Source organism: Apodemus sylvaticus, chromosome 16, assembly GCF_947179515.1.
Source record: "Apodemus sylvaticus chromosome 16, mApoSyl1.1, whole genome shotgun sequence".
Lineage (NCBI taxonomy): Eukaryota > Metazoa > Chordata > Mammalia > Rodentia > Muridae > Apodemus > Apodemus sylvaticus.
The window spans coordinates 18,778,241-18,799,276 of record NC_067487.1 but is presented as its reverse complement, the minus strand read 5'-3'; the positions used below and the strand labels follow the sequence as shown (position 1 = coordinate 18,799,276).

Below are 21,036 nucleotides of genomic sequence, written 5' to 3'. Positions count from 1 at the left end.
CGACACTTCAGAAGGATGCTTCTAACCTAAACTCTAAAGATACCCAAAACAGATAAACATACCCAAAACAGATCACACTCAAAAAAGTAGGAGCTGTCCATGGACATCAAACATGTCAGGGAAACCTTTGAAGATGACTGATGTCATAGTGCTTGTTTCACTGGCTAAACAGGAAAAGGCAAATCAATATCTTCCCACCAATGAAAGAAGGTAATTTTGAATGTAGCTTTTTTAATACACTGAATTATTTAAATGTTAAAAAATTAAAGGCATTACAAAGTATATAAATAAGGCAGACAAGCAGTAATATATATATAATTTCACTTATATAAAATATATGGAATAACCCAGTTTGTAGAAAGTAGATTAGAGGTTAGGAGAGCCTGAAGAAAGAGACTGAAGAGGAAATTGCTGTTTAAAACTGGAACCCATTATTTTGTTTGGGATGGCTAAATTGCCTTAGAAATATATAACGTTGATAACTGTAAAAATGTAAGTGCGCTGAGTTACACACTTCACATGGTTAAAGTATCAAAGTTTATGTTATTTAACGTTTACTATCATTTGGGGGAAAAGGTTGTGGAATTGATGTTTGTATTTTCTGCCCCCTTAAGAGGAGTGAGGTCAGGTGAAATTTTAATTGGTCAGATATGGCTAGAGCCTGTGATTGGTCAGTGAAAGGAACCAGTCCAAACTGAAAGATTTGGAGAGGGGGAAGAGGAAGAAGAGAAAAGACAAGAGAGACAGAGGACAGAAGAAAATGGAGGAAGATGAAGATGAACTGGGGCCATGTAGCTAGGGATTTCATACATGGGCAATAGAGCAAGCAGTGCAGTGTGTATATATAGGGTAGGTGTGCAGCTTGCATTTATATCAGCTGAGTTTTATGTTCTTTGGGAGGGCATCTTGGGGCTGAAGATTTATCGTTATAAATCTGACTGGTATATTACAAGTCTCTAGTGTTATCACTTTACAAGCCTAAGGGATCTGAGCTAGTGGTAGCTGGCTTTCTGCACACTACCCACAGAGGGTGGAGAGTCTTGGAAGCAGCTGGCTGCTGGAACTAGGTCAAGACTGCCGCTTGGGGCTGGCCATGGAGGTAGGTGAGACCACCAATGATGCCAGGTTTAGCATGGATTGGTTTTTATAAAGAAGTGCTACAGAAAAAAAACTTCCATATGGAAAAAAAAATAAAGGAGAGAGGGAGAGGGACAGGGGAGGGAGAGAGAGAGAGAGGGGGGGGAAGGGGGAGGGAAGATGGGGAGAGGAAGAGAGAAAGAGAAAGAAAAAGAGAGGGAGAGGGAGGGAGGGAGATGGGGAGAGAGATGGGGAGGGAGAGAGAGGAAGAGGGAGAGAGAGGGAGAGGAAAGGAGAGAGAGGGGGGAGAGAGGGAGGTTGAAGGGGAGGAAAGAGGGAGGGGGAGGAAGGAAGAAAGGAATGAAGGAAGAGAGAAAGATCAAAAGAAAGGAAGAAAGAAAGAAGGAAAAGAAAGAGGGAAAGAAACAAACAAACAAACAAAAAGAAACAAACAAACAAACAAAAAAAGAAGGAAGGAAGGAAAATAAGTCACGGTGGACTTACATAATACCAAAATCTTTACTAATCAAGAGTTAAGAATTCTTGCTTTATTTTGCTCAACTTTAAAAAGTCATCAGGAGATGTATAATGTTTTATCAACATTATAAACATTTATATCATGTTTATAAACAATGGAAAAATGAAAATTAATGAAATTGTCATATACTTTCTAGTGATTTAAAAGTATTGGGAACATTGGCAACTAAAATATTTTAATTCTTTATAAAAATTATACCAGTCTGAAGAGTACCTGACCTGGAGTCAATTCTCAGGAACAGCCCACTGTAGAGTCTGTGGTGTGATCTATTTAACCTTCCTGTCACCTGAGTGGAGATCAATAGACAGAAATCACTGGCCACGTATGTTAGATGCAAAACTACCAGAGGGTTCCCAGAAGATGTTATACCAGTAATGAGTTTAAAATTGTATATATTCCAATTACTGGTCCACACTCCCACAGTCCATCTCCCATCCTTCCTTCCCTTCTCCTCTGAGAAAACAAAGGCTACCTTGGGTCCCCTGACGCTGTCAGATCAAGTATCTGCAGGGTTATGTGCTTCTGCACCCACAGAGGCCAGACAAGACAGCCCAGTCAGGGAAAATTATTCTACAAACAGGCAAAAACTTTAGCGACAGGAACCCCACAGGATATCCAACAGAGTCAGCAAACCTGGACCTTTCAGAACTTTCAGAGACTGAGCCACCAACCGAAGAATACATACAGGCTTGGATGAGGCCCCGTATATATGTAGCAGATGGACAGCCTCAGTATCCACGTGAGTCCCCCAAAAGCTGCAGTTGAGGCTTTCCCTGAAGCTGTAGTATCTGTTACCTCACACAGCTGCCTCATCTAGCTTTAGTGAAAGAGGATGTGCCTACCTTGGCAGAGACTGGACGCACCAGAGTTAAAAGTACCCAGGGGGAGCCTCATCCTCTCAAATGTGAAGGGGAAATGGGAATGGAGGGACGGCCCCTCTGAAGGAGATTACTGGGAAGGAGGAAGAGTTTGATATAAATTAATTAATTAATTAAAATCAATCAATCAATTAATTAATTTTTTAAAGCCCCCAAGTAAAAGAATTAGAGCACTTTTTTATGTCAAACTCAGAAGGACATTGCACCCTTTAAGCATGCAATCAGAGGTACATGTTCAGCTACTGATAGAGCACTAATCTAAAATGTGTGGTCCTTAGTATGATCCCAGCCATGTCCAACATGTCTGATGTGAGTAATATCAATACATTTTGACAAAAGTAAAATAGGGATATGAAAAGTAAATAGGGATATGAACAAAAGAAAAAAGTGAACAATTAAAAAAATTTTAGATATATGCCAGGGAGAAAAAACAACCTGGCAGATATTTACAGTCTATATGCCTTCAAGTGGGAGGGGCTTGATTGGGGAAGGGATGGCTGAAAGCCCCAGCTTATGGGATTTTATGGGGATGGGGGAACCAGGAAAGGGAAAATTATTTGGAAATGTAAACAAAGTATATAGAAAAAATAAATAAATAAATAAATTAATTAATTAATTAACAGAAAAATAAAGAGACTATTTAGTCCAGTGCCATGTGGTCAGCTCTAAAAGCTTATATCTAAGTAACAATATACAAATTGAACAGATTATATTTAGGTATATATAATATATACAAGATATATGCAGATCATATTTAGAATACACACACACACACACACACACACACATTATCACTCACTAGCCCTTCTTGGTGATTACTGAAAATGTCCCTTGTTTGCATAAAAATACTGGACAAAGATGACTGACCCAAAGGAACTCTACACAACCCAATAACCTTAATAATGAATCAGCAGATAATAGTTCTTGAGCTTCAAAACTGAATTGCCACATTGACTAAAATCACTACTGCGTGTCTACACGTGGAGAAGCAAGAAAAATGAGTGACATTAGCTTCTGCCATATTATTTAAAATATTAATGAGTATTAAAATGTTTTAATTCTCTTTGTAGACTAATTGAATGGTCTTTAACTTTCTTTCGAAGCTTAATGTGTGTTTCTACCACCTTCTCTATGCTTTTCCAGATCATCACATGCCAACTTTGGATTGACTTCAAGTATTTGAGTCTCTGTGCCTTAAGCTTTTGTGAAGTATGCTTGGGGTAGCTTTGGGGCTGGCTAAATAGCTGCTAGGTATATCTATCTCACCACTTCCTCAGACCTGTCGCAGACCTGCCATGGTGATTTCCTACATTTTTCTGTCTGGTTTCCCTCCAGTTCGCCAGCGTCCATACTTCTGTGGTTTCCATTTCTTCTCTAAGTCTCCATTCTTCTTCATGTTCATTTCTAGCTAACATTTCAGCTTTGTAAGCTGAATTTTCATCTTCGTGGACCAATACCCTCTTTCAATTATTCACACTTCATAAATGTCATATGGCTTATCATCAGGAGATGGGGATGCAGAAGCAACTGCACCATGTATTCTCTGTGCAGGGACACTGTAACAGATGCACAGTGACCAGTGACTGACAGACTCTGAAAGGAGCAATGGAACTGGTCATGATGCGCAGCTGTTATTTACACAGTAATTTGAAAACTAAAGTGCCAGAAATACGTTTTAATTTGTGCAAATACTCACAGTTTATAAACCATAGCAACTGAAATTCTAATTATATTATTAGGGCGTGGGAGCTATGAAATCCATGCTAAGTGAGGCTCATGAATTTCAGAGTGCACAGAATGAAAATTGTGTGCATGTGTAGAATACTGTTCTCCAACACTAAATTCAAGAAAACTGCCATGATAGGTTAAAACTTTAAATACTGATCCTGTTGAAATGTTGATTTTTAATTTAAATGCATTGCTCTGAGAAATCTCTCTGATAATTCTCTGCTTCTTTCCCTATCTCTATGAGTATTTTTTTTTTTTTTTTGCTGCTGTGATAAACACTATGAACAATAGTTACTTGGGGAAAACTTTATTTTGGCTTATGACTACCATCATGGCAACAAAGGCATCACCACAGAAATCTGTGCAGAACAGTGAGAGAGCACATTTCTATCCATACTCAGGAAGTGGTTAGATTGATTTAGATGTGGGAATCAGCTATATACCCTTATAATCAATCAACCCTAGCCATCACTTTATCTCTACAAACTTCCCAAACAGAAATGTCTCCTGGGGACAAATGCTCAAGGTCGTGAGCCTATAGGGGAAAGTGCATACTCAGATCACCAGCTGATCCCAATTATATTAGATGAGATAGGAACTGGATATGAATTTTAACTTTGGAGTGATTTACTTTTATTTTAACATGAAAATCCACACAATTGGATAAAAATTTTTGAAAAGACTTTCTGTCTTAGATAGGGTTTCCATTTCTGTGATTAGACACCATACCCAAGGCAACTCTTTTTTTTTAATTTGATATATTTTTTATTTACATTTCAAATGATTTCCCCTTTTCTGCCACCCCACTCCCCAAAAGTCCCATAAGCCCTCTTCCCTCCCCCTGTTCTCCCATACACCCCCTTCCCACTTCCCTGTTCTAGTTTTACCCTATACTGCTACACTGAGTCTTTCCAGAATGAGGGGCCACTCCTCCATTCTTCTTGGACATCATTTGATGTGTGGATTATGTTTTGGGTATTCCAGTTTTCTAGGCTAATATCCACTTATTAGTGATTGCATACCATGACTGATCTTTTGAGATTGGGTTACTTCACTTAGCATGATGTTCTCCAGCTCCGTCCATTTGTCTAAGAATTTCTTGAATTTATTGTTTCTCATGGCTGAATAGTACTCCATTGTGTAGATATACCACATTTTTTGCATCCATTCTTCTGTTGAGGGATACCTGGGTTCTTTCCAATGTCTGGCTATTATAAATAAGGCTGCTATGAACATAATGGAGCATATATCATTATTACATGTGGGGGAATCCTCTGGGTATATGCCCAGGAGCGGTATAGCAGGATCTTTCAGAAGCGACATGCCCAGTTTTCTGAGGAACTGCCAGACTGATTTCCAGAGTGGTTGTACCAATTTGCAACCCCACCAGCAGTGGAGCAGTGTTCCTCTTTCTCCACATCCTCACCAACACCTGCTGTCTCCTGAATTTTTAATCTTAGCTATTCTGACTGGTGTAAGGTGAAATCTCAAGGTTGTTTTGATTAAAGGGACAAAATTTAGATGGGGCTGGCTAACAAGTTAAGAGGTTCAGTCTATCACTATCAAGGCAGGATCATGGCAGAGTTCAGGCAGGCATGGTGTAGGAGGAGTTAAGAGTTCTACATCTTCATCTGAAAGACCCTAGGAGAAGACTGACTTCCACATGATTAGGACTAGGGTCTTATTGCCTGTTCCCCCAGTAACACTCTTCCTCCAACAAGAGTACACTTCCTACAACAATGTCACACATACTCTGTCAAGGCCACACCTCTTAATAGTGCCACTCCCTGAGCCAAGCATATTTAAGCCACCTCTCTTTCCTTTTTACATTGTATGTCAGGAGTAATTTGTTTACAATTAATTTGTTCAAACAAAAAGTAAATATATTTATCATCATATATTAATCCTAGAGCCAAAAGAATGGTAAATTTGAGACTTTGTCCTGGACCCTATAGTTGAATATTAGTTGAGATTTTCTATGTGAATATAATGCTTATCTACAAACAGAAAGGTTGTAGTTTTTGTTGTTTTTCTTTTTCCTTTATTCTTGTTTTGTTTGCTTGGTGGGCTTTTATGAGACAATGACTTGCTGTGTAACCTGGAACTGCTATGTGGGACTAGAGCAACTTTATATATACAGAGATGCTCTGCCTCCCTGATAAATTCTGGGATTAAAGCATGCACTATCAAGATAGGGCCGAGTTTTTCTTTAATACTTCTTTAACTGTTGCTGTAGAAATGTTACTTCTTTCTACTTACATTTACTATGAGTAGGAATTTAAACAGCATTTTCAGTAACAAGGATTTAGATAGTTTTGTGTGTTTACTGCCAATTTCGTGATCTATTGAACTATTGTGTTATTATTTAAAAACAAAGAAAATCTTATTTCTTAAGAGTTTTTTTTTACATAGAGAATCATAAATGCATGTGTGTGCAGCACTGGTAGGGAATATTATTAAAATTATAAATGTAATGGATACTGTTGTCAAAGTAATAAAATCACAAAGGGAACATTTGGAAGGAGTGAAATTTGTAGAATGTGACAGTAAAATGGGCTCTTAATCTTCATGTTAATGACATGGCAGAGTGGTTCCCTATTAATTGAATGGTTTTATATTTCCTTTCACAGGTTTGAAGGACAATATTTTGGCTACAGTTGTCTAATTTATACTTTAATTTTGTTGAAAAAGCAACTACAGTTGTGTCATTGGCCAGCAACAGAATGATTTACGTTAACTTTTATAGAACAAAACAGATGAAATCATTGCTTTATCAACTCAAGTTATCTAATTCCTTCTCTAATTTTTATAATTCATCTTTTATTTCTTTTCTGTACTCCATCAGCAAGTGGAGTTACATTTTACTGTAGAAACTAAAGCTATATATGACTTTAAAACTCCGAGCATCCTTGTACACATGAGTAAACCCTGACTTCAGGTGTCAGGAACCAAGCTAATCAAGATTAATGTATTCATTTAACAGATGGTTACAATGTTATTAAAATGCAAATGATTGGTTTCTTCTAATTGTTCAACATCAGAAACAATTAATCAGATGATTTTTTCATTTTCTGATAGCTTTGTAGAGTTTACCTCAAGAGATTAACATAAAAGGCAACTATGTAAATTTTTCTCACTGACCTCAAGAGAGACAATCAACTAGAAAGAAAAGTGGAATAAAGATTATATATTCATAATGGTGGGAAGAATTCATTTAGTGCTGTAATTTGCTCATGGATTGTTTTGCATCCAGTTTAACTAGTCTTCATATAATTACATTTATTAAACATCCACACAAACATAATGGGATTTGGTTTCTTACTTTAAGTCAAAACATAAGAACTACATATTTGAGGAAAGAGGACGATCCACTAGAGGGTTGTATCAGCCCTTGTATAGTTGTAGAAATAACATGGAAATTAAACTTTACAAATTAAATAGATAATTTGAGATAATGATGTGCAATTTTTATGTTTGGAAATTATTCCAATGACTTGGAATATATCCCAAACCATGCACATATCTCTAATTTATGGAAGCCATGTAATTATAAAATATTCTTAGTAAGGAAAACACTTCTATATAATTTCTGAATCCCATAGATGTTGTGTCTATTAATCATGTTTTAAATGTTCTATTTTATACCAGTTTGACATCTAAGGAAATATGGGAAAGTTTGAGGGCCTGCCTGTACTGGAGCTATCTAATCTCTGTTTAATGCTTTTTAATTTAAGACACAGTCTCACTATATAATTCAAGCTGTATTTGAAAGCATGTATTAAAGAGACCCCCATACTTCAACCTCCAGACTAAGTGGTAAAGTTGGCCCACTCATAATTTTTATTTGCTTGCTTGTTTGTTCTATTTTGCTTTTTTGTTGTTGTTTTATGGGGTATTCAATAAAGCAGAGCTCATATTTTGATGTGTGGCTGTTACATGTCAGGGTCTTACCTTCCTCATCCATCCCAGAGACAAATAACAGACCAGTAGAAACAAGTCCTCAGGGAAATGTCTGTAGCCTTCCTAACTCATCAAGCATAATTCTACCTACATTGCCTTCTATACCTCCCAGGAAAGCCTAAAATCAGTTCTTTTCCCTAGCTGTTTCCTTTGACAATGAGTCCTTTCCTCTGGCTGTATATTTTTCAATGTTCCACATTCTTTTCAAGTCTTACCTAGGGCATCTTTTTCCATGATTGTTGTTCTTTACAGATGCTAGTGAGGTCAGATTCCTAAGTGTACTGGATGCAGGTGCTTATGTTTCTATTGGTTTATAGATGTTGCTATATGAAATCTCATTTGTGTTTGTGCACGTGTGTGCTCCTGTGTGTGGAGGTTAGAGGGAAGATGTCAACATCTCTTTTTTTCCATTTTTGAGGCAGAATTCTTCACTGGCTCAGAGCTCATTATATTCATTAGGCCTGCTTGAGTGACCCACCTGCCCCTGACTTTCCAGTTTTAGGGTTAAAAGGGCACACTGCCATGTCTGCATTTTTTTCCCACATGAATTCTAGGAACCTTACTGAGTGAACCTTCCCCATAGTGCTACAATGTACGCTGTTCTTTTTTTAATTACAATTTTTTAATTTTTTAATTCCATATATTTTTTATTTGCATTTCAAATGATTTCCCCTTTCCTGGCTCCCCACTCTCTCAAAGTCCCATAAGCCCTCTTCCCTCCCCCTGTTCCCCCATCCACCCCTTCCCACTTCCCTGTTTTGGTATTGCCCTACATTGCTGCACTGAGCCTTTCCAGAACCAGGGGCCACTCCTCCATTTATCTTGGACATCATTTGATGTGTGGATTATGTGGAGGTCAGCATGCAGAAGAATGCGAATTGATCCATCCTTATCTCCTTGTACTAAGCTCAACTCCAAGTGGATCAAGAACCTCCACATAAAGCCAGACACACTGAAACTAATAGAAAAGAAACTGGGGAAGACCCTTGAAGACATCGGTACAACGGGAAAGTTCCTGAACAGAACACCAATAGCTTATGCTCTAAGATTAAAAATTGACAAATGGGACCTTATAAAATTACAAAGTTTCTGTAAGGCAAAGGACACCATCAAAAGGACAAATCGACAACCAACAAATTGGAAAAGATCTTCACCAACCCTACATCTGACAGAGGGCTAATATCCAATATATGCAAAGAACTCAAAAAGTTTATTTTAATTTTTTATTGTTAAGAATTTCATAGATATATATGAATATATATGTATATATGTATATGTGTGTATATATATATATATATATATATATATATATATATACACCACATTTCCCCTCATTCTTCTGAAAATATTCCCAACCAAACTTCATGCCTTACCTGTATAACCTACTAAGTTAGCTTAGTGCTGCCCTCATGTGCACCGTGTCAAGCCAATCAATATTATAAAATAGGTCAATTACATATTTCCAGGCTCAACTCCTTACCAAGTAGTTCTTGGTTGCTTGAGAGGGAGAGTCACTTTTTTTTTTTTGAGTGATTATTTGTATAAGTCCCATACTCTTGTGGATGGCTTTCCCATATTTAAAAACATCCTGTGATAATGTGTTTCTTGAGCAACATTAGGATAGAAAGACCTGTGTGAAAACTAATTGTGAAAAATTTGCTTAGAATGGTTTCTATAGTAGGGAAAATTTTGATACCAAAGGTACCAAAATTTAGACATTGTCAGGGCAGATACCTTGAGAAAAGGACAAACAAGTGTGGAGAAAAAGCAGCTTAAGGTCTGTTAAGTATGATATCATCTGACATGTTCTAGGATGAGCAGATGGGCTACAGTAACTGGAATGTAGGGTCAATATGGCTAGCAGTAGGGGACAACAGACTAGAGTTAAATCAGGCAGACGATGAAGCATTTGCAAGTACTCATAATGACCATGCCATTTATATGGAAAAACTGAGGAAATGGAGGATATAACAAAAAGTTAGTATTAAAAGATTTAGTGCTATATTAAAGGATAAATAAACTGTGGCAGGAAGCCATAATCATGATGAAAACTCTATTCAGAAGTTTATAAGATTAATCCACATCATGGATGATAATGGTTCTCACAAGAATAACAAAATTTAGATGAAGATTTATGTTCCTCTGATTACAGTTTGAAATCATAGTATTACATATATTAACTTGTTCATTAAGAACCAGTTTATTGAGTGATCTCTTGTATGTGTTGTCTTCATTTATAATAATCAGAAGAGAAATATATAATTAAATACATATATTTATCAAATACATATATTGTATAGGAGGAGGAATGAATAGAGGTAGCTCTGGATCTACAGACTTGAATGCAGACATACAGTCATGCTAGAAGAGGGGCAAGAAAGAGTCCAGGCAAAGTCACACACTCTGGGTCTCAAGGGAAGGGTTGACTGAAGGGTGATAGGACATTTATTCAAAGTGGCTGTTCCAATTTGATACTCACTCATGAACCAAGCCAGTGTGTTTGAAGATCATATATAAATGCTTGTTCTACCCCACCCTTTTTGTTACAGTTTAAAGTCTTGACTGGCAGTGGTGGTACATGCCTTTAATCTCAGGACTGAGAAGAGAGAGGCAGGCAGACCTCAGAGTTCAAGGCCAGTCTTGCCTACAGACTGAGTTCCAAGACAGAGAGAGAGAGAGAGAGAGAGAGAGAGAGAGAGAGAGAGAGAGAGAGAGATTTTAAATGTTCTGAACAGTGAGCTCCAGAAAAATCAAAAATGAGTTAATGTCTCCTCCCCGCCGCAACTAAGCTGGCTGGTGAGTCACTCAACTCTTCCGATAGCTACCTCCGGCCTTTGTTCTGTGAACAATAGGCTCCGCCAGCCGACCCGCTGAGACACCGCCCCCAAGCCGGTGTTTACCTGAGTCGCCGGCCCGAAGGCAGACGACCCGCTGAGACCTGGAGCCAGAGAATTCACAAGACCGCCTCTGAAGCCACAGACTTGTGGGGGGTTGGTCGATCCCCCAAAATACTATTTAACCTGTCTTAAAATTATTAAAACCAGTCTTGACCGGAATCCCCGCCTTGACTCAAATCCTTTTTCGCCTCCTCTGTCCCTGTTACCCCAAAATTCTCTCAACAGGTAACCCGGTTTACATGTGGCTGCTGGCAGCTACATAATTGGCGCCTGAACGTGGGAAAACCTGGTACGGGAGAATTTCCTGAGGTAGCCCTATCCAGCGAAGCTTCGCAGAAAGGTGATAAGAAGTGGTATCCGCACGGTAAGCAACATAGAGGTCAAAACTAGCGCTAGTGAATATCGTGTCTATTGTTGTGAGTGCAGAAGGGATACAGTTTTTCAAGCAACTGTGTAGGCCCGGCACAGTGACTGCTTGGGTTGAAAAGATAGGGAAAATGGGACAGGAAAGTTCGCGCAAGAATTGCGCACGCAACATTCAAGAGTTGCTTCAGGCGAAAGGGATAGGGTTTGAAGAAGAAAGATTGGAGGATTTCTTGGAGCAGATATATTCCTGTTGTCCTTGGTTCCAAGAAAAACGAACGTTAAATGAGAGAACTTGGCTGAGAATTGGTAATTCGCTAAAGGCAGCCAAGGCAGACAATATCACTCTCTGCCTCTGGACTCTGATTAAGGACATCATAGATGAAGGAGGTTTGGAAGAATTAGGTGTTATTCAAGAAAGTGAGGATTTTCAAGTAAAAGGCCTTGTAGAGAGGATCCCTGTAATAGAAGATTCTCCACAATCTAAGTCTCGTAAACACAGAGACAGTTCTGATGAGCATATTGTAAGAAAAAAAATAGCTCATCCCGAGAAAGGAGCGACCAAAGTTCACGGAGAAACTTGGCCCCCCGTAGCGCCATCTGCTCCGCCTGTGACTTTGATGGCAGAATTAAAATTTATACATGTTTGCATTGATACGTGCTCAGGACTTATTTTTGCTTCCCTGCATATGGGAGAAGCCTCTAGAAATGTAATTGATCATTGTTTACAAGCCTTTAATACCATGGGGGTACCTAAGGTCATTAAGACAGACAATGGACCAGCCTACACTGGTAAGAACTTTATCTCTTTTTGTAAGGAATTTAATATAAAACTTAAAACTGGAATTCCTTATAATCCAATGGGGCAAGGAATAGTGGAGCGTGCCCATCGCACACTTAAAAATTGGCTTATTAAAACTAAGAAGGGGAATTTATATCCTCCTCGGTCTCCAAAATCACATCTTGCCTTTGTTTTATTCGTTTTAAAATTTCTCCAAACGGATGCTAAAGGCCAGTCTGCCGCTGACAGACATTGGCATCCGGCTACTTCTAAATCCTACGCCATGGTTAAGTGGCGGGATCCTTTAAATAATTCATGGAAAGGCCCAGACCCCATTTTAATATGGGGAAGAGGTGCGGTGTGCATTTTCTCACAGGAAGAAGAAGGAGCGCGTTGGTTGCCAGAGAGATTGGTAAGACAAGTAGATTCCACCCCAAAAACGGTTGGTAAGTATAATTAGGTCAGAAGGCTGTTTTTCAAGCCGCCCCCCATTTACTTGGGGAGATATAGTTCCTTTGCCTCCCATTTACTTGGGGAGATATAGTTCCTTAGTGTTCTTGCAAATTAAGTTGCAAGCCAGGCCTCTTGCCTGAGTGGATTCCACCCCCAAAACTGTAGGTAAGTATAATTAATTCAAAGGCTGTTTTCAAGCCACCTCCCAGTTACTTGGGGAGGTATAGTTCCTTTGTGTTCTTGCAAACTAAGTTGCAAGCCAGGCCTCTTGCCTGAGGCCACTGAATTTCAATTAAACAAAAACCGGTTTGAGCTCCCAAGACTAACCAGACAGGTTCTCTTAATCTCCTTTTATATTTCAAGCAGATAACACTCAGAAGATGAAATTCCTTCAGCATGGCCTCAGGTTGAGGATGGGTAGCCTTTTCAGCCAGCCAGCGCTTAGCCGCAGAGAATTGACTCTGCCAGTGGAATTCCTCGGAGATGAGGCTGCATGATACTCGGAATCATGCGTGTTTGTTATTACAACAAACATGGGCATCAGTTGAGGTGCGAGGCGAGGCACTGCAAGGGAAAGGGAAAAAATTCCTGGCTCCGAGTTTCCCTGAAAAGCACGCCCAGCTGCATGGGGGTTTGACATCGAAAGACTGTCCTGAAAAAAAAGGTGGTCTAACCCCCCCCCCCCCTGAAAAAGATGTCCGTAACGCATAAGGGGGCTAGGGCCAATGCTTTCACTCACTGATGAATGCCCGTCATCCATTGGATGAATTTAATTATTTCCACTGAGTTGTTTAAAATTAATAATTAAGGGGGAATTGTCTCCTCCCCCTCCCCCCCCCCCGCAACTAAGCTGGCTGGCGAGTCACTCAACTCTTCCGATAGCTACCTCCGGCCTTTGTTCTGTGAACAATAGGCTCCGCCAGCCGACCCGCTGAGACACCGCCCCCAAGCCGGTGTTTACCTGAGTCGCCGGCCCGAAGGCAGACGACCCGCTGAGACCTGGAGCCAGAGAATTCACAAGACCGCCTCTGAAGCCACAGACTTGTGGGGGGTTGGTCGATCCCCCAAAATACTATTTAACCTGTCTTAAAATTATTAAAACCAGTCTTGACCGGAATCCCCGCCTTGACTCAAATCCTTTTTCGCCTCCTCTGTCCCTGTTACCCCAAAATTTTCTCAACAGGTAACCCGGTTTACATGTGGCTGCTGGCAGCTACAAGTTAAGTCCTTTCTTAATGGAGGAAAAAAATCAAGATGTCTAAAAAATTAATGTGTGGAGAAACTCAGAAGTTAAGAGCACAAGTTGATGTTCTAAAGGATGTGAGTTCAAAGTAACTACATGGTGGCTTACAACCATCTACAATGAGATCTGATGTTGTTTGTTTGTTTTTGTTTTGTCTTGTTTATGTTTTTTGAGACTGGGTTTCTCTGTATAGCCCTGGATGCCCTGGAACTAACTTACTCTGTAGACCAGGCTGGCCTCAAATTCAGAGATTAGCCTGCCTCTGCTTCCTGAGTACTTGGCTGAAAGTCTGCAGCACTACTGCCCAGCCTGACAAGAGTTTAGGACTGTGTGAAGTCTCCTTTGGAAAGACAACCGTTCCGCACATCCTCTGCCCCAACCCCAACCCAGCCCATTCCTCACCTCCAGCTGGTGACTTTGCCCAGCATAGCATTCCTGGAGAAATTCCTGTCTTTGGAGTCTGTTGTTTCAGTTGTCTGATAGACTGAGAGAATCCTGTTCCTGCCACCTCCTGCTACCAGAAGGCAGCCTAGCCTATTCCGTCTGCAGAGTTTTGATGAGTGCTTCTGAGGGAAGCCAATAGTACTAGGAAATGTAATTTCCCATCCATGCACAGCTGGTTGCTCTAGATGAGCCTACCTTGGGGTTGTAAGGACTAAGTGAGACCATGTAGCTGGTGATGGGTCCTCACAGAGTCTGAAGAAATGATGTATCTAGTAGAGAAGCAGAGAGGGACAAAATGATCCCTATGTGGCCAGGAATGACCAAGGCCATCTAGATGGGGACTTTTCTCCCAGCTGTGTCACCATATGATAAGTTATCTCTTACTAACCATGAACTGAGCCAATTTCAACCAGATTAGATTATATTGAAGGCAGTTTTATTTAGAAGCTGTTCTCCGGTGTGCAAGATCACTGGGCCAAGGACCAAGGCCAGGAAACTCGTCATGAAGAGGTATTCAGCCATTAGAAACAATGAATTCATGAAATTCTTAGGCAAATGGATGGAGCTAGAGAATATCATACTGAGTGAGGTAACCCAGACTCAAAAGGTGAATCATGGTATGCACTCACTAATAAGTGGATATTAACCTAGAAAACTGGAATACCCAAAACATAATCCACACATCAAATGACGTACAAGAAGAAAGGAGGAGTGGCCCCTGGTTCTGGAAAGAGTCAGTGAAACAGTATTTGGCAAAACCAGAACGGGGAAGTGGGAAGGGGTGGGTGGGAGGACAGGGGAAGAGAAGGGGGCTTATGGGACTTTCGGGGAGTGGGGGGGCTAGAAAAGGGAAATCATTTGAAATGTAAATAAATTATATCGAATAAAAAAAAAGAAAAGAAATGTAAATAAAGAATATATCGAGTAAATAAAAAAGAAAAGAAATGTAAATAAAGAATATATCGAGTAAATAAAAAAAATTTAAAAAAGAAAAAAAAAAAGATCACTGGGCCAAGGACCAAGGCCAGGAAACTCGTCATGAAGAGGTATAGAAAAAGAAAGAAGTAGGCAATCATGCACAGAGAGAAGAGAACACACACACACACACACACACACACACAGAGAGAGAGAGAGAGAGAGAGAGAGAGAGAGAGAGAGAGAGAGAGAGAGATCAAAATGTCAAAATGTCTGGATTATGTAGGGAGGAGCCTGTTGGGAAGAGGTTGGAAGGTTCAGGCTTGGTGCAAGGTGTGCCAGGTAGGAACTGAGGGATGCTGGGAGAACCAGAAAGCCAGGTCTCCTTTGGTATGTAAAATATGCACTTCAGTCCTTTGAGGGGGCATCTATAAAACCAAATAAGGTGGTAAGATTGACTCCTAGAATGTGCACACAGGACTGAGAAGTTCTAGTCACTTTTGCTGTTGTGTTTTGTTGGGTGCCTTTTTTTTTTCTTTTGATGGTTTTGTTTTGTTTTGTTTGAGACAGGGTTTCTCTGTGTTGCCCTGACTGTCCCAGAACTTGTCCTGTAGACCAGGTTGGCCTTGAACTCATAGCAATCTGTCTGCCTCTGACTTCCAGAATACTAAGAATAAAGATATGCACCACCACCACCACTGCCACCACCACCACTGCCACCACCACCACCACCACCACCACCACCACTGACTGCCACCACACACACACCTCGGCCCCACTCCCACCCCTGCAGCAGCTTTCCTTGTTTTGAAATACAGTTTCTTAGAAGGAGACTGGCCTTAAGGGCCACCTAATCCTCGTGTCTCTATCTCCCAGGTGTTTGGATTACAGGAGTACATCATTAAGTTTTGTGATACTGGACTGAAACTTAGGCCTCAGGGGTCATAGGCAGGCACCGTTCAACAAACCAAGGCCTGAGCTCTTAGACCTTCCCTAAGTACAACAGGCTCTTTTAGTTTGCCTCAACACTTCCCCCCCACTGCACCCCTACTCCCTGCAACTCTTACTGTTTTTTGTTTGTTTCTTAAAAGATATTTTGTTTCAATTTACGTGCATATGCATGTTCAGGGTACACAAAGAAAAGAGTATTGGAGTCCCTGGAGCTGGAGAGGCCGGCAGCTGTGGACCAGATGGAGGTATTTTGTTCAGTTCAGTTGAGGTTCCATCCTTTTAGATACCTCTAACTTGTGTCACGTTGACATAAATCTAGCCAGTATAACAGACTCCTTGCCAACTTAATACAGAAACACGTTGCTGTGAGGGCACAACAGTTTTTCTTGTCCACCCTCAAGATCACACACGAAAACATCAAGTTATAAACCCTTTTACAGACTTAAAAAGTCCCACGGCCTTACAAATTCAAACACTTTAAAAATCGCCTCTTTAAAACTTTCTAGTCTTGGGGGCTAGAGAGATGACTCAGCGGTTCAGAGCTCTGACTGATCTTACAGAGGTCCTGAGTATAATTCCGGCCAACCACATGGTGGCTAACAACCATCTGTAATGGGATCCAATGCCTACTTTCTGGTGTGTCTGAAGATATGTACAGTATACTCACATAAAATAAATAAATTGATTTAAAAATAAAACAGGTAAATCTCACTGAGATCCACCCCTTCCTGCTTAGTTAAAAAAAAAAAAGAATAGAAAAGCATATAAAGTTTTTATGGCAGCGCTGGCTGCAAAATGGGTCTGGATTCGCTCCGGTTGGAAGTAACCGAGCAGCAGCTGGAGCTAAAGCCACAGGTGGAGGAGACAAAGGCGACAGGAACCAGAGCCCTAGAGTGAATGCAATCGGACCCAAGTCAGATTGGGAAGGAGACAAGCGGCAGAAGTCTAGGAGGTGAAGCCAGAGCTGCCTTCGGCTGCCCTGATGGCACTCAGAGGACCAGTCCTCACCCTGAATCGGGAGAGGAGCAGGCACAGCACTCCCAGGCCCAGAAGGGTCACTGGTGCTTTTGGTCCCCAGGGTCATCAGCATCTAGTTCGGACTACCCAAGATGCTCCCGGAGTCCCGGAGCAGCTGTCATAGCCCTGAGCCAGCAGCAGAGTCTGCAGGAATGACTGCGGCTTCGTGACGAGCTAGAACAGCAAGAAGAGCTGCTCAAGGCCTTCGAGATCCCTGAGGAGAAGCGTGCAAGGCAACTGGCCAAGAAGGAAGCTAAGGAGCACATGAAGCACCAGAAGATGGGCTGGGTGAGGAGTACATGAGATACACACCAACACCGACAACTTCTTTGGAGACAACAACCTCCAGAAGAAGGCATTGGAGAAAAAAAAGGCATCAGCCACCTGGGAGAAAAGGAGCTGAAGGAGCACAACGTGGGGATCCTGGAGGAGAACGGGCTGCAGGTGTAAAAGGTCAAAGGGCTGCGGCTAGAGCGGGAACAGGAGAAAGCAGAGCAGGAGCAGGAGCGGGAGTCACTGCAGAGGGAGGAGGCAAAACACTTTAAGACCTGGGAGGAGCAGAAGGACAGCTTCCACTTGAGGCACGCCAAGCTTGGCTCCAAGATCCGAATCTGAGATGGGTGTGCCAAGGCCATCAACCTGCTGGCCAAAAACATCAGTGTAGAGGAAGACTTTGACCTGGCCTTGGAGATGCCTGAACCCTTCACCTTCCTTAACAGCCTCACGATGGCAGACATGGAGCACCTTCTAGAGGACATCCACGTGTCCATGGAACTGGGGCAGAGCAAGAACCTATACTTCTGGCAGGACATGATGGCCATCACAGAGGATGAAATCACTAATTTCCACAAGCTGGAGGCCTCTGGTAAGGGCCCAGGCGAGTGCTGTGAGGGACTCAACGCCTCCATTAGCTCCGATGCGCTGTCGGTGCTCAAGGGAAAGACTTATAACCACCTGCAGGTCACTCTCCAGGGCATCGAGGGCAAGGTCCGTGCCAGAGGCTCCAACCTCGACATGGGCTACTGGGAGAGCCTGCTGCAGCAGTTGCATGCACACAGGGCCAGGGCCAGGCTCTGTGAGAGCCACCAAGGTTCTTAGACAGAAGCTATTCCAACTGTAGCAGGAGCAGGGCGTGGAGAGCGAGCCACTGTCCCCCATCCTCAAGTCAGAGCTCACAGATACCTACAGTCCCAAACCTGAGGAGCAGCCCCCTAGCCCTGGGACTTCAGTGGACACAGTGAACCGAGAGGAAGCCAGAGCACAGGGGAGGCAGAGGGGGAGGCAGCTGGCGAAGCAGTGCTGATGGAGGAGGATCTGATCCTGCAGAGTCTAGCTGACTACAATGCCAGCCGCTACAGCCCGCAGCTGCTCACAGTGCTCGAGCTGCCTGCAGATGCGCATGTGCTGGAGCCGCACGAGGACCTGCAGGGCCAGCAGCTTCAGGCTCCAGGTGATGCTAGCGAGAGCTCTGAGGACATCTTCTGACATGCAAGGGAAGGCAGGGGGCAGGATGGGGAGCAGTTCAGCATGGAGATGCCACTGGACAGCCGTGCCTACCCGTGGTCCAACAAGCCCCTCTTCTTCAACTGAGTGGAACAAATACAAGAAGCTATTTGGCTTTACAAATACAAAGCATTACAGCTGTGACAACCCTCCGCCCTAGATCGTGCAGGGATACAAATTCAACATCATCTACCCGGACCTCATCTGTAAGTGCGCCACACCCCAGTACTTCCCTGAGTCTTGTGCAGACAACCCTTACTTTGCTATCCTGCACTACCACTCTGGCCCGCCCTACTAGGACATCGCCTTCAATATAGTCAGGCAGGAGTGGGAGCACTCACACCGCCAAGGCTTCTGCTGCCAGTTTGCCAACGGAATCTTCCAGCTCTAGTTGTCCTTAAAGGGCTAGTGCTACCATCAGTGATGCCTGTAGGCTGCCTGCCCCTGCCTGGACCCTGGACAGCTCCCGGGTGGCGGACAAGAGGATTAGAAGTTCAGAAACCTTGCAGATGCATAGACTGCAGATTGTTCTCTGCACAGAGGTGAAAGATGAGGCTAGAGCCTGTGATTGGGCAGAAGGCAGGCTGAGCATTTTACAGACATGACAGAGAGACAGAGATGAGGAGACTAGTTGGAACCTATAGGAGAAGAAGAGGAACCAGAAGCCTATCATGGCAGCCATTAGCACTAGAGAGTTCTTGGTAGATGATTAAATCATATGTAAATCATATGGAGTGTGGGTTTGCCCCATCTAGGTGTGCAGCGTGTGTTTATCAGTTGAGTTTTAAGTTCTTTGTATGGGTGTTTTGTGAGTTGAGAATTTACTGTTATAAATCTGACTTAAATTCCAAGCCTCTGGAGTTTTCTTAATATGGGACTGGGGGAGGGGAGGGTTGGAGCAAGTTGGAGTTAACCTCAGGATAGGCAGACAACCATATGGGGATAGCCATGTAAGCAGGAAGACCACTGTGACCTCAGAGTAGCCAGCGATAGCCTGGATTGTTTTTTAAATAATTACATGCTACAGTGGACCACCTCTGGAACACCTCAGTAAGTCTGTGTTTCAAGTATATAAATTTTGACTATTTAGTGGTCAATTACCCACGAGGGTAGAAAAACCACAGGAAAAAAATGATGTCACAGGTCAATCACATTTTTTAATCTTTATTATTTTACAATCCAGATTTTATTCCCCCACCCAAGTCCATCATCCTACTGTTCCACATCCCATACCTTCTTCATGATGATGTCCCCACCTACACCCAACAAGACCAAAAAACTCCCAGGGGCCTTCAGTATCTTGAGGGTTAGGTGCATCTTCTCTGACTGAAACCAGACTCAGCAGTCCTCTGCTATATACGTGTTGGTGGCCTCATATCAACTGGTGTATGCTGCTTGGTTGGTGGTCCAATGTTTGAGAGATCTCAGGATCCATGTTAATTGAGACTGTTGGTCCTCCTACAGGGTCACCCTCCTCCTCAAGTTCTTCCATCTTTTCCCTAATTCAACTACAGGGGTCAGCAGCTGCTGTCCATTGGTTGGGTTCAAATATCTGCATATGACTCTTCCAACTGCTTATTGAGTTTTTCGAAGGTCATACATGATAGGTCCCTTTTTGTGAGCTCTCCATAGCTTCAGTAACAGTATCAGACCTTGGGACCTCCCCTTGAACTGGATCCCACCTTGGGCCTGTCACTGGACCTTCTTTTCCTCAGGCTCCTCTCCATTTCTATCTCTGAAGTTCATTCAGAAAGGAACAATTATGGGTCAGAGTTGTGACTGTGGGATGGTAACCCCCTCTCTCACTTGATGCCAGGTCTTCCTTCTGGAAGTGGGGGCTCTATAAATTCCCTCAACCTACTGTTGGGCATGTATTCTAAGGTCTTTCCTGTGAGTTCTGAGAGTCTCTCACCTCCCAGGTCTCTGGTGTATTCTGGAGGGTGGCCCCAACCTCCTACCTCCCAAGGTCACTTGCTTCCATTCTGTCTGCTGGTTTTCAGGCTTTCAGTCCTTTTCCCTCACCCAATACCAGATCAGGTTCCCCTCTCATGCCCCCACCCCTGCCCCCAAGTCCACTTTCCCTCCCCATCTCTCCCTTCCAACTTGTGATTGCTTTCTTCTCCCTCCCAAGTAGGAATGGGGCATCCTCACATGGGCCCTTCAGCTTGTTGACCTGTTTGAGTTCCATGGACTGTATCTTGGGTATTCTGTACTTCTTTTTGGTAGCTAATGGACTATCCACTTATTAATGAGTACATACCATGCATGTACTTTTTAGGTCTGAGTTA

The 21,036-nt window shown here is 42.3% G+C and overlaps 1 pseudogene; it reads left to right on the top strand.

The window, feature by feature from the left end:
- Positions 1-15,546: 15,546 nt before the first annotated feature.
- LOC127667100 (cactin-like) lies at positions 15,547-19,139 on the top strand (annotated as a pseudogene).
- The last annotated feature ends 1,897 nt before the right edge of the window (positions 19,140-21,036 follow it).